The 14186-nt window shown below is 41.5% G+C and overlaps 1 long non-coding RNA gene across 1 annotated transcript; it reads right to left on the bottom strand.

Moving 5' to 3' along the window:
- Positions 1–250: 250 nt before the first annotated feature.
- On the bottom strand, positions 251–11096 carry LOC134730756 (uncharacterized). Its single transcript, XR_010112707.1, has 2 exons — positions 10959–11096; positions 251–469 (listed from the first exon to the last, which is right to left on the bottom strand). It is a non-coding gene; the product is annotated as an uncharacterized LOC134730756 (long non-coding RNA).
- Positions 11097–14186: the final 3090 nt, after the last annotated feature.

Below are 14186 nucleotides of genomic sequence, written 5' to 3'. Positions count from 1 at the left end.
ATACCCTCCCACAATGTGGCACCCGAATTGTAAAAACACATATTCAAATGCAAATAGGGTAAAAGCCCCAGATGCAGAACGTTAAGACTATTATATAATACAGTGAAATTATCATTTTTTCTCATCTCAAGATCTATCATTATAACCTCTGCAAGTGAGGATGCTTAATTGGCAAAGCTCCCGAGGAGAGAGAGCATCACGGTGAGCCTCCTTCTGCATGCTGACTAAGTGTGGGCTGACTTGGCACCGATACAGAAACATCCACTTTATTCCAGTATAGGCTGCAATTACACCCTTCACTCAAAGTCTATTCACTGACAGTGACCGTCACTCTGAGAGGCTGTTTTCTGGAGTGCTAAGTCCCCAATAGCTACAGTGAGCTACAAAATCATCGTGCATCCACAACAATTTCTTTAAGTTTCGGGATCTTTGTTTTGTTTTGTTTTTGGTCCAGCACTAAGTCTTCATCCTAAAGAAAATAAGGAAACTAACATTACTTTCTTGATGCTATCCATCAAGGTTCAGAGAAACCCCTTAATAAGTAAGTAATTATTTTTCCTCACTTTACCTTCTGAGGTCATCACATATCCAAATATCTAATAAATTTTCCTCTACCTCCCCTGCATCAGCCAAGACATAGGTATCACTCTTTCAAAAGAAGACATGAAAATAACCTGCTTTGGATTCAGTCACATTACCCCAGGGATGGTGTATGGTCTCTCCACCCACCTCTGAAACTTACCTTTTGCATTTTGCTTTTGGTCCTGGCAATGCACCCTACAATCCTCAGTTTTCATTAACAACTAATATCCACAAGGCACTGGAGTATATTACAGTTGGCTCAATCTTTCTAGAGCCCTAGATTGAATGTTAAGAAACAGGTGATTTTTCCCCTTTCCACCTACTTTTATGTTCACATAATCTTTCAGTTTCTTTTCTTTACAATGTCTATTTTTGATGATTTTAAAAGAAGTACATGCCTCGTAGAAATTTTGGAAAAGAGAAAAGTGTACAGAGAAAAATAAAAATAATTTTTAAAATTCTACCACCTGAAGGCAACATTGATAAAGATTTTTATGTATTTAGTTGTTCTTCAGTTTATTTGCCTGTGTGAATTCTGCAAATGGAAATAATATTGAATATAACAGTTCTGCATCTTGCTTTTATTTACACTATGGAAATCAAAGGTTGTGAGGAATATATTTTTAGAGGAAGAGAAAGAGTCAGGGAAGGAGGAGCAGGAGAAAGAGGCAGGTGGGAGGAGGAGGAGAATTTCTCAGCAGCATTATAGACCTGTTGAGGATTAGCAAGAATGAATCTAGAGTCTTTCTTCTCAGTGCTGTTTTATAACATACTAAAACAACACTCATAGAATCCTCTAGGATTTTAAAATAAAATTGACTAAGGGTTACCAAGCCGGGAGATGGTTAAGGCAGTTAGAGATTCTAAAGCAGTGTTGAGAACACGATTCAAAGAGCTGACTCTGACGTCTAGGTTCAGTATGGAGGTGAATAAACAGCAGATGGCCTGGAAGATACAGAGAGTTGAGGAACTGGAATACATGACGCAGTAAACAACATTCAGAAAGAATGAGGAAGTGGGGGACTTGACCTGTGGTCAAGAAGTATAATTTCAGCATTAAGGATCCTAAGGGTGGAAAATCTGGAAGAAAGATGAGCTACAAAAGATGGCTGTGCTGATAGCATACTGAAGTGAATTCGAGTTAAGGCTATGTCAGGTCAAGGTATAACAGTGATGTATGTCCATGCCTAGTGACCCCTCTAGAATGTCAGTCTCTGGAAGGGAGGGTTTTTAGATCATTCACTATCATCTGTCCAGCATTAAAGAAGTCTAGATCATAGGAATTTGATGCGTATTTCTTTTTTTTTTTCTTTTCCTGTAACTGAGGAAACAAGACACATATTTCTTAAACAATGATAAATACAATCTGAATGTATAATGGTGTCAAGTTTGATAACCTGTTGTATCCATTCTACAATAAGGAGACACCCACCAAACAGATATTCCCATCGGCCTTTTGGGGAATGTTCTCTGGAAAGCTCTTAATAGATGACCTTCTAAGTGCTAGAGGCAATGTTAGATGCTGAAGACTTATAGACAAAAACGTTTCATTCTGCCGATAAACTTGGAGTATGGAAAATATCAAGTTAACCAACTAGCTACATGCTACAACAGAGTAGGCAGAGCGTGTTCTGGCTACACCCAGATCTAGGTTCTAAAAATAATTCCTAAAGGAGATACTTCCGAATCTAACCTCTGAAGGGTATACAAATTTATCCCAGCAAAGGCAAGGCTAGATGTGTAGGTGGGAACAACTGGTATATTAAGGCCCACTCATAATAATTTTAGCTCAGGGTAAATTAAGTCGCAATGACTCTCCAACCAGCTCCCCGGGTCTGCTGGCAACAATGCTGCTCCTGTGGTGCCAATAACCTGAAAATATCCAAGTAATACAAGAAAGTTATACACAGAAAACCTCCAAGTGATACACAGAAAAACCTAAAACCAACTGAATTCCAAACTTTACATGTTGTCATTTGGTAGACACAAATGTGAACTTCTTCCTGCAATAAAAACCTATGTTGACTTAGTTTAAAAGCAGCATATAAAGGATGTTGCCCATAATCCCCTAACCAAACACGGCATCTATTTTCTCTTTTCTCTGTCCTTGTAATAGACATCCTAATAGGTATACATAGTTTTGATGTAATTTACATCTATCTTTTACTTTCTTATGTTAAAATTTTCTGTTTATTATCATTTCAGGAAACGTTTCAGGATAGTAATAGAGATTAACAGCAACAGTGAAGCATTTTACCCTAGAGAAGGGTAAAAGTTGGAAATGTTGCTATTGATTCACCTAGGTTATGCCACTTTAATGTCAGTGTGCCTCAATTTCCCCCTTTACAATACAGGGATTCAGGTCTTGAAAAAGATATTTAAATTGAATGCAATATCCTTCTTATGGGACTATAACTTTAAGTAATTTGCAATGTACTTTCAAGAACTGGAAATGTTGACATAGTTATTCTACTTCTGAACATCTCTCATTCAAAAAATAATGCTGTGGAAGAAGATGCTTTATGCACCTAGACATTTATCAAGTATTATTTATAATAGTTAAAAATTGGAAGTCTACATCCTTTGGGTTAGGCGTAATGATTTAAAAGACACTGTAAATCCACAGCATGCTATTCTACATTATGAATGATAATATACCACATTATGAAGTGGAAAATAAATTCATTCTTAAATTGTGTGAAATGCTAGAAATTATTCAATTTTCTTTGTGAGTCAATGCTTTCTAGTTTTTTTTTTTGTTTTTTTTTTCCCCCGACAGAGTCTTGCTCTGTCATCCAGGCTGGAGTGCAGTGGTGTGATCTCGGCTCACTGCAACCTCCACTTCCTGGGTTCAAGCAATTCTCATTCCTCGGCCTCCCGATTAGCTGGGATTACAGGCACCCCCCACCATGCCCACTAATTTTTGTATTTTTAGTAGAGATGGGGTTTCAACATGTTGGCCAGGCTGGTCTCGAACTCCTGACCTCAAGTGATCCTCCTGCCTTGGCCTCCCAAAGTGCTGGGATTTCAGGCGAGAGCCACTGTGCCTGGCCAGTGAATGCTTTCTATATGTCAGAAGTTATTGCTTCTTTCCACCCCTTCCACCATGACCATGATAAGAAGACACTAGTTGCAAGTTACCTCTTCCCTCACTGGCCTTGGAAAAGACAAGAAAGAAAGACGTTTCTGTGGAATGTAACAAGCAGAAAAGGACTGAAGATAATGAGACAGATTAAGGAAAGATGAATCACAGGCTGTGAAAGTGCTATGAAAATAAAACAGTATTATTATACAATTTATTATAAATAGTCTATGACTAATTTAGCACTTTAGCCATAAGCGTTCAGAAAAAAGAAATTCAGATCATGCTTGTCTTGCTGGCCACAGAACTCAGAAAATGCTCTGAGGCAGAGGAAAACAAGTCCTCAGTGCATTTGAGTGTTTTAAAATAGAATCACATAGAGCCACCTTGGGTCAATATGACATCTCTTGTATTCTGGACTTTCTTCTAACTTTAAATGCTATTTGAATTTTTGCCAGAGACAACTTGTGGAATGTTCTGAGCCCAGTTTGGAATTTTATTTATAAAATGGGGTAGATTTCAATAGAAGTAGTGTCCTGGGGCATCCACTGAATGGATGGATGCTCCACTTAGCCTTGAAAATATGATCCCTCAGCCACAGTCAGGCGAGCCTCCCAGGATGGGGAGGGCACCATGAGGTGTTACTTATCCTTTCTGAGACAAAAACAACCCCTTCCCAGTCTTTAGGTATTTTAAACATAGTCTTAGCATGTAGCTGAAAAAATGGGGGTTGGGGGAGTCAGGTCCAGACTGATCTAGCATGTGGAAAATAAGCAAGTAGGAGTGAAAGCATTGATTCTGGCAAATTCCCCAAGCAGAAATCCAAGTATAGGCCCATTTAAAAGTAGACTGGAGTTGCCAAGGCAGAATTTCCTTCTTAAAATTCAGATAATTAGTTGCTAGCAGTGCTGAATATTAAACAGGAAATTCAACTTCCAAAGATGTTTCAACAATAGAATTCTGAAAACAAGCATTTTCCTAATATGAAGTGTTACATGCAAAGCACCAGCACCATAATAAGTAAAGGTATTGGAATTAACTAGGCCTTCATACAACACATACTAGTTGTGTGAATGCCAGCAAATCATTTAACCACTTTAACCTCAGTGGCCATATATCTCTGGTTGTAACTATGTCTTTGTAAACAGGACTCTCTACTAACTCACCATAAATTCAGAGAAAAATAAATGTCCCTGATTCCTCTAGGCTAAACATTTATATAGAGAAAAACAAATTCAAATAAGCTATCAATGGAGATCTGTTAAGTACAATATAGCTGTGGTAAATGGACACCTTGTCTTGCTTGAAGGCTGTACTCCAGAAAAGAAACAAAGTCAAAATTCTTAAATTTTGAAACCAGATCATTAATTTTCTTGAATGTTACTTCCATTTTCCAAATTTTCACAGATACAGCAAGCAAATGCAATTAATGCTTGCATTTTATTAAATCAAATTGCAGGGGAATAGAAAACAAAACAAAACAGACTAATTTGCTTTCCTTTTTTAACCTTCAGTCTTATAGTTTGCCCTTAAACATTTCTAGTTCACTCTTTTCTTGAGTTATGTGTTCGGGGAAGTTGTATAAGGTTCATATATGATTCACCTGATGTTTACTCAGCTTTCTCATATGCTAGAAACCAGAACATTTCCACTGAAATGGGGAAGATAATTAGTAATGACTTTTTCAGCATTGAACGATGTGGTAGGCTAAAATAATGGCCTTATAAGAATGTCCACATTCCTAATCCCCAGATCCTGTGTATATGCCACTTTCCATAGCAAGAGAGGGCTTTGCAGATGTGACTAAAGATTTTGAGATGAGGAGATTATCCTGGATTATCTGGTTGGGTCCAATGTAATCATAAGGGTCCTAGAAAGAGGGACACTGGAGGGTCAGAATGATCAAAGGAGATGTGATGATAGAAGCAGAGGCCAGTGATGGCATTGCTGGAAGGGGCTATGAACCCAGAATGTGGGCAGTCTCTAGAAGCCATGAAGAGCAAGGAACAAATTCTCCTTTAGAGCCTCTAGAAGGAGCACAGTCCTGCTGATACCTTGGTTTTAACCTAGAAGACCAAATTTCAGACTTCTGACCTCCAGAACTTTAAGGCAATACATTTGTATTGTTTTAAGCCACTACGTTTGTGGTGATTTGGCCGGGCGCAGTGGCTCACACCTGTAATCCCAGCACTTTGGGAGGCCAAGGCGGGTGGATCACTTGAGGTCGGGAGTTTGAGACCAGCCAGGCCAACATGGTGAAACCCCGTCTCTACTAAAAATACAAAAATTAGCTGAGTGTGGTGCCATGTGCCTGTAATCCCAGCTACTTGGGAGGCTGAGGCAGGAGAATCCCTTGAACCTGGGAGGCGGAGGTTGCAGTGAGCCAAGATTGCACCACTGCACACTAGCCTGGGCAACAGAGTGAGACTCCATCTCAAAAAAAAAAAAAAAGTTTGTGGTGATTTGTTACACCAGCAATAGGAAATTAATACAAACAGTAATCCTGAAGTACTGATAATCTTTAAAGCAGAAGATGTAGGGAGTTGCTAGTTCAGACAGGTGGATGCTAAAAATTTAGAGCAGTAGAAGCTGTTTGCCTGGTTGACACTGGACCTGCCGGGTGAGAAAACCTCCCCTCATCATCAAGTTCTTCATCAGCTCCATGAGCTTATTCTTTTGACAACTCTCGCCCTGTTCACGGAAATAAATCTGAAAGCTGGTGACCAAATCAGCTTTTTGTAATGCCAGTATATTCATAGAAAATTTGCTATTCCAGAGCCAACCATGCTCTGTCCAAATGATTTAACCAGTGAGTTTGGCAACAGTCAGGTAACAGCCCCAGCGGGTAGGGGGAACCTTTCCATTGAGCTGTAGAGGGGCAGATGATGTGTAGCTGGGAGTAGAGCATATCTAACTTTGAGAACTAAAATACCAAGCACCTTGTCCTTTGTGGGTAAATTGAGCAAGTAGCTAGCATCAGAAACAAGTCATAAACTGAGTCACCTACAAAACTCTACTAAAATAAAGTAAAAGCATAGATTTTGGAATTAAACAGTTCAAGGCTATATTTCTTTCTCAGCTGTGTGTGTCACTCTGGGAAAATTATTTAATCTTTCTGAAGCTCAATTTCCTTTTCTTAAAAATGAGTATAACATTTACTTCATAGGGTTGTAAGGATTAGGTGAATTAAGTATTCAAAGAGATTAGCACACAATTAAAGCTTAATAAATGTTATCAATTATGGTTAATTTTTATTCTTTCAATCCCCTATCCACTGTGTACCCAGAGCAGCCACTGCGTATCTCTGCCTTAGTGTCTCTCTATTAAAATTATAGATGATGAGAATGTAAAGCCATTAAAGGCAGAGACCCAGTCTCATTCATTGCATTCATTGTTTTATTCTTAGCATCTAGCACAGCATCTGACCTGTTTGGGGCTCTCAAAATTTATTTATTTATTTATTTATTTTTGAGACAGAGTCTCACTGTGTCACCCAGGCTGGAGTGCAGTGGTATAATCTCAGCTCACTGCAACATCCGCCTCCCGGGTTCAAGGGATTCTCCTGCCTCAGGCTCCTAAGTAGCTGGGACTACAGGTGCAGGCACCACACCCGGCTAATTTTTGTATTTTTAGTAGAGATGGGGTTTCAGCACGTTGGCCAGACTGGTCTCGAACTTCTGACCTCAAGTCATCCACCTGCCTTGGCCTCTCAAACTGTTGAGACTACAGGCGTGAGCCATTTCATCCGGCCCTCAAATTTTTAATAAGTGTTTATGAACTAATCTGATCTGTGAGTTAGGAAGGATCTGAGATGTCAGCCATGATCTGTGATTATAGGATTTTTCCAACTGTGACCCATTAGGTGGAGAAATAAATTCAGTGAATCAGAGCCAACATTTTATTTTTAAAGAAAAAGAATAGAATAGCAAATATCAGAGTGCAAAACACATAGTAAAGTTAAGTATTGTTACAAGAAACTTTGTTGCATATGTAAGTGTACTTGGTGGCAATGTAAATATATTACTTATTGTGAGTAGTGGTTAAAAAATATGTGAACATTCTGAATGTTCCACCTTGCCAGCATTTGCTACTTTCTATCTTTTTAATTTCAGCCATTCTGATATGTATATAGCAGCATGGTGTTGTGGTTCTAATTTGCATTTCCCTGATAACTAGTGATGTGGAGCACCTTTTCACTATGTTCTTCCCTTTGGATACCTTCTTTTTTTTTTTTTTTTTTTTGAGATGTAGGCTCGCTCTGTCACCCAGGCTGGAGTGCAGTGGCGCGATCTCGGCTCACTGCAAGCTCCGCCTCCCAGGTTCAGGCCATTCTCCTGCCTCAGCCTCCCAAGTAGCTGGGACTACAGGTGCCTGCAACCACGCCCAGCTAATTTTTTGTATTTTTAGTAGAGACGGGGTTTCACCGTGTTAGCCAGGACTATCTCGATCTCCTGACCCCGTGATCCGCCCGCCTCGGCCTCCCAAAGTGCTGGGATTACAGGCGTGAGCCACCGCGCCTGGCCTGGATACCCGCTTTAGAAATCTCTTTTGTAATCTGTTTTTAAAAAAACAATCTGGCAGTATTTACTAAATCTGAACATGCATTTCCTATTACCCAGAAATCATACTTCTACTTATTTACTCAACAGAAATGTGTACATATGTTCATCAAAAGACCTGTACAGAAATGTTCATAGCAACACTGTTTATAATAGCTCCAAACTGGAAATTGCCCAAGTGCCTATTAAGAATAGAATGGACAAATAAATTTGATATATTTATACACTATAGAAGCCTATTTAAAAGCAAGAATAAGTGGACTACAATACCATATAACAGTATAGAACTCCAAAAGCAAAAGATTGAAAGGAGCCACGTACGAAAGAGTACATGGTGTATAATTTCATTTACATAAAGTTCAAAACTAGGCAAAATTATTCTATGGTGTTAAAAATTAGGATAATGATTATCCTTGAAGTCATCAGGAGGGCTTCAGGGATGCCGGTAATGTTCCCTTTCTCTATCTGAACGCCCATCCCATGAGTATACTCAGTTTGTCAAATTAATTGGACTGTAAATATATAATTTGCGATTTTTCCAAATCATTTCTGAATTTGTCTGAAATTGTTACATGTAAATATAAAATTTTTAAAACTTAATAAATAATACTTTTTTCTTCAAGTGTGAAAAACACTGGCAGAGAGCAAAAGGCCCTGATACACTCACTCCCATCACCATCAAGTGATCATCTAGCCTTTGCCTGAGTAACTCCAGGGTCAACAATCTCTTTACTGCCCATACTGCCCAGGCAGCTAACTTGTTAGAAAGCTTTTTTTTAATTTTTTTTGAGACGGAGTCTCGCTCTGTCGCCCAGGCTGGAGTGCAGTGGCGCGATCTCGGCTCACTGCAAGCTCCGCTTCCCGGGTTCACGCCATTCTCCTACCTCAGCCTCCCAAGTAGCTGGGACTACAGGCGCCCGCCACCATGCCCGGCTAATTTTTTTGTGTTTTTAGTAGAGGCGGGGTTTCACTGTGTTAGCCAGGATGGTCTCAATCTCCTGACCTCGTAATCCGCCCCCCTCAGCCTCCCAAAGTACTGCGATTACAGGCGTGAGCCACCTCGCCCGGTCTTTTTTTTTTTTTTTTTTTTTTTTGAGGCGGAGTTTCGCTTTTGTTGCCCAGGCTGGAATGCAATGGCATGATCTCGGCTCACCACAAACTTCTCCTCCCAGGTTCAAGCGGTTCTCCTGCCTCAGCCTCCGGAGTAGCTGGGATTACAGGCATGTGCGACCACACCCGGCTAATTTTGTATTTTAGTAGAGATGGGGTTTCTCCATGTTGGTCAGGCTGGTCTCGAACTCCCGACCTCAGGTGATCCGCCTGCCTCAGCCTCCCAAAGTGCTGGGATTACAGGCATGAGCCACTGCACCTGGCCAGAAAGCTTTTTCTTTACACTGAGCCATAACTTGCCTCCCAACAACTCGCTTGCATCGGTTGTTCTGTCCTCCTAAGAGATTCTAATGTGATTCAATCCCTCTACCACCAATAGCTCTTCGGAAATTTGAAGGAAGCTACCACATCCTCCCCACTCCCAGTCGTCATTTCTCCGGACTCAGGAGTCCCAGGTCCTTCCTTTGGCCATCCCTCAAGGCATGGCTTTGAGTTCCCTCCTGTCTCTTGATTGTACTTATTTTATCTAATGATGCCCAGAACTAAGCACAGTCCTCTCGGAGAGGCCCAAGAGGAGCAGAAAGGAGCCAAAAGTAAAATCATCACTTTTGATCTAGACAGAATCTAGACAGCCTACTTCTTCTGTCAACAAACCCTAAGCTTCAATTTGCTCCTTCTTTAATATTCACATTATACCATTCACTCCTGTTGAGCTTAGCAATCAACTAAAAGCACCCAAGTCTTTTGCATAAGCCCCAAATTTACCTTCTGTGTTTGTACCGTCTTCACTCTCTCAGGAGTCAGAGCGCTCATTTGGCCCCACCCCAGTTCTCCAAAGCTAAATCCCACAGATGGAAGCGTATCTGTTATAGAGACACCGCTGGAATAGTCTCCCTACCCTCCCACCCACTAAAAAACAGAAGTCTTTGTCTCAATACATGGTCTCTTATCCTTACCCTTTCCTTGAATGGGGCTTCATTTTAAAGTGTGTTTGGGGGAAGGACTGGAAGAAAACGCAGTTTCACAGGCCATCTCCAAAATCTGACCTAAAAGCCAACTGTTGCCTGGCCTCAATAAAGCCTGAGCAGTGTGGTGCCCTGATCTCTTTCCTTCTCCATTCCTCCCCCAAGTGGGCTCCAACTGGAGGTTGTGGAGATGAGTGCTGCTGGGCTCTGCTCACTCAGTCCCTTTGCCTTTGTGTGAGTAGTGACAGATGAGGCTGAGAAGGAAAACGTGGCAGGGTGAGAATAAACCTGATATTGTTCAAAGCATCTGACATCAAACATATCTCTCAAGAAGACCTACTGGAATCCCTCTAGCCACACGAACAAGGAAACGACAGAGAACCATTTCTACAGAAAGTTCCAGGCGGCCTCCCTGGGTATTTTTAACATCAGGACTCGGTGGAGGGGAGAGTCATTAAGCAAGGGAAACCCCGTAAAACAGAACATGTGAAAATGACCAAGAGAGGTGGGCTGGGAACCAGGCAGGGCAAGGCTACAGAAAAGGGAAGCTGTCACGGGACCCTGGTGGTGAGGGGCGACCTCTCCCTAAGGGCGCTGGGGGAGGGGAGGGAAGAGGACCACCAAGTCTGGAGTGCGGCGAGAAGGAAACAGCCCACCTACCTCGTCCAGGTCTGCTCCATTTTCCAGGCTCTTTCCTTAGTCTCAGGAAGCTCCTCACCCGGGAGGGGAAGCAGCCTGGGAAAATGAGAAGCCTTGTCCACGAATCTCCAGCGCAAAAAGCAGCAGCTTTTTCCTCCCCAGCTCCTTTCTGCGTCGGCGGCGAAGAGAGAGCTCTGCTCCCTGCTTTTTTAGAAAATGGATTTGACGTGGCCGAACCTGCGGCTAGCCGTGCGACCCGCACAAGGGAGGGACTGTTCTCAGTAGGAGGCTGGACTCAGAGCGGCGCGGCGCCCGGGGCTGTTTCGTGAGCTGGAGCCAGCGGCTGCCCGGGCGGCGGTGCGCGCACTCTCCAGGCTGAGACACGACTGGCTGGCACGAGTTGCTCGGCACCAGCTGAGCTGTCAACCGCGAGCGGAGGCGGGGCTCCCGACAACCAGTGTGCTGGGGCAGAATCGGCCCAGGTTGCATGCCCCCTGAACCACCCTCGCGTCTCCCCGACCCCTCTCTCGCTGGCTCAGATGAATGATGAAGGCAGAGGGCAGAGAGCTTAGAGGACGCCGTACCAAGCCCCGTCCCTCGCCCATCCCAACGAAGGTCTTAGAATACAATCAACCAACTACAGGAAGAATTTGTAGAGGAGGTTTTCTTGTGTGTCTGCATCGCCCCACCCACAGGTAACCCCAGAGCCAGAGATGGAGTCTAGGAAGGTTTAGGAGCAATCCCGGCTGAATGCAGATGTATACCCTACGTGGTCATGGAACACGATGTTGTCTTCCTAGAGATGTGACATGCCAGTTTCACCATTAATCCAGGGACAGGACCCTTCATCAGGAAGGGAAGCATCCCAACAAAACCTTACAGCCCTATTAGCTGCCTGTATCTCAGACATCTCCTGTTTTAGGGTATTCTACCTCCTCGTTTTTCAGTTTCGCCAGCAACTGGGCTCTACCAATAGCTTCAAGGAGGGAGAAGCTTCCTGACTCCCAGAACACTAGAAAAGCCTCAAGACAGTAGCCATCAGGACCTAGACACTCCCTTGTGACTGTTTTAAGATCATGGAAAAGGGCTCTTTGGAGATGGCATTGCCTCAGGCCCTGTACCATGTACTTATGTATCAAGATTTAAACAAGGCAGACATACTATAATTAGAGTGCTTGCCACCCTGAAGCTCCTTTTTAGCTTTCAAATAAGACCGTTTTATTAAATGACATAATCACTGTTATTATTAGCACTATCACTGACCTTTTTTTTATTTGAAAAAGGCTTTATAGTGCCCACATGTGGCAATGTTAATTTCACTGTACTTGTTTCAGAGATGATAAATTTGAGACCCCAAAAGGCCCAAAGTCTCTGCTAAGGTTCTGATACAGGCTGTGTTCTCCATTGGATGGCCCCAGAGATATGTTCCCTGAATTTCTAAAGCTACGACCCACAAGACTTCTCCAGGATGAATTTATTCTTTCAGGCCTCCTAGGCATTTAACTCAGGAAGAACCTGGCATGCCTGGGTATTGGTGAGACTGTGGGGAGTCTGTGTTCTTGGGGGAACCTGTCATCTGTCTGTTATCTCTTGGATTGGTTCCCCTACATACTAGTACAAAGTAGGGGTGGGGAGGGGAGGATAACAAAACAGTTGAAGGTTTAGCAGAACTGTCTAAAAAGCCCCTAGTCTAGACTCCTCCAACACTTGATTTATTGGTAGGACCACACTGCTCCAGAGCTCAAAATGTTACCAGGAAAAATTTCAAGATCCAGTTTGATCTTAGACAAGGCTCACAGGCCACCTGTCTTGAAAAGAATATCCTGTTGCCTCTGATGGGGGGGAAGAAAAGGCAGGGAGAGTCAGATTCCCATCCTTCATACCAAAGTTGGGGCTGTATTTAGCTTTGTCTCAAATCAAATTATGGGCTACCGAGTTGTGGAGAGGAACTCTGTCTACAGGCAGCTCACTGGATTCAAGAAATGATAGCACTAACTAGGTGAGCTGTGGGGTCTCAGAAGTGACGCTAGAAAATACGTTCATGTATTTTTAAAATAACTTTTTTCAAAAGTTTATAACACATTCATTGTAAAAACATTTGAAAAATACAGAAAGTTATATAGATTACTCAGAATACCCAGGGATCTTCAATATTAAAAATGTGTTGCATTTTTTTCCCACTCTTTAAAAAATGCATCTTTTAATCCAAACACCAACTCTTTCTTACACACATGGGTATATTCTTGAGAAGAGAAATTTCCTTGTTGTTTTAAAAATTATACTTATTGTCAAAAGAACAATTTTTTTGCGTTAGATTTCAGAAGAAAAATATTCACCCATATAACCACTGCTACAGCACAAATGTTTAAATTTCTCCAAATTCCCTTTAGTCATTATCTGTATATATTAAATATCTATTTACATAATTACGATTACAGCTTAGGTATATGTTTATATTCTCCTTCTTTCACTTAGTAAATATTTGTCCATGTTTTTAGGGAAAGTTCATAGTTATTATTCTAATGAGTGTACAATATTTTATAATATTAGTAGGACCATAGATTACTTAAAATATTCTACTATTGCATAGTTATGCTGTTTCTGATATTAGACTGTTATAAATAATGCCTTAATGAAGAGCTTTCTGCCTTTATCATTCTCCTTTTTTGAATTATGCTATGGTTGAATGTATGTATGCCTTCAAAATTCATACATTGGTACTTAATACCGAGTGTTATAGTACTACAGGGTGGGGCCTTTTAGGAATATATCTTAGGAAGTGATAAGGCATGAACACTCCACTCTCATGAATGGGATTCATGCTCTTAAAAAAGAGGTTGAAAGGATTGCTCTGGTCCCTTTTGTCCTCTGTCCCTCCAGCCATGTGAGGACACAGCATCTGTGGCAACAAGGAGCCATCTTGGGAGCAGAGAGCAAGCTCTTCCAGACACTGAATCTGCCAGCACCTTGATCTTGGTCCAGCCTTCAGAACTGTGAGAAATAAATTTCTATTATTTACAAATTACCCAGTCTAAGCTATTTTGCTATAGCGCAGGAATGGACTAAAGATGATTTTCCTGGGATAAAAGGACTTTCTAATTTTATTATCTTAGCCTCAAAAGCACTAGAAATTCTCCTTTTATTTTTTCTTATTTAATTTGTAAATAATTGGATAGTTATATTTTAGTTCTATATCTAGCTAGTATACAAATAATGTAACACCATCTCATTTTGCTTTACATTTCTTAG

Source organism: Pan paniscus, chromosome 1 (assembly GCF_029289425.2).
Source record: "Pan paniscus chromosome 1, NHGRI_mPanPan1-v2.0_pri, whole genome shotgun sequence".
Lineage (NCBI taxonomy): Eukaryota > Metazoa > Chordata > Mammalia > Primates > Hominidae > Pan > Pan paniscus.
The sequence above is the reverse complement of the archived record's forward strand: the minus strand, read 5'-3'. Positions and strand labels throughout refer to the sequence as shown.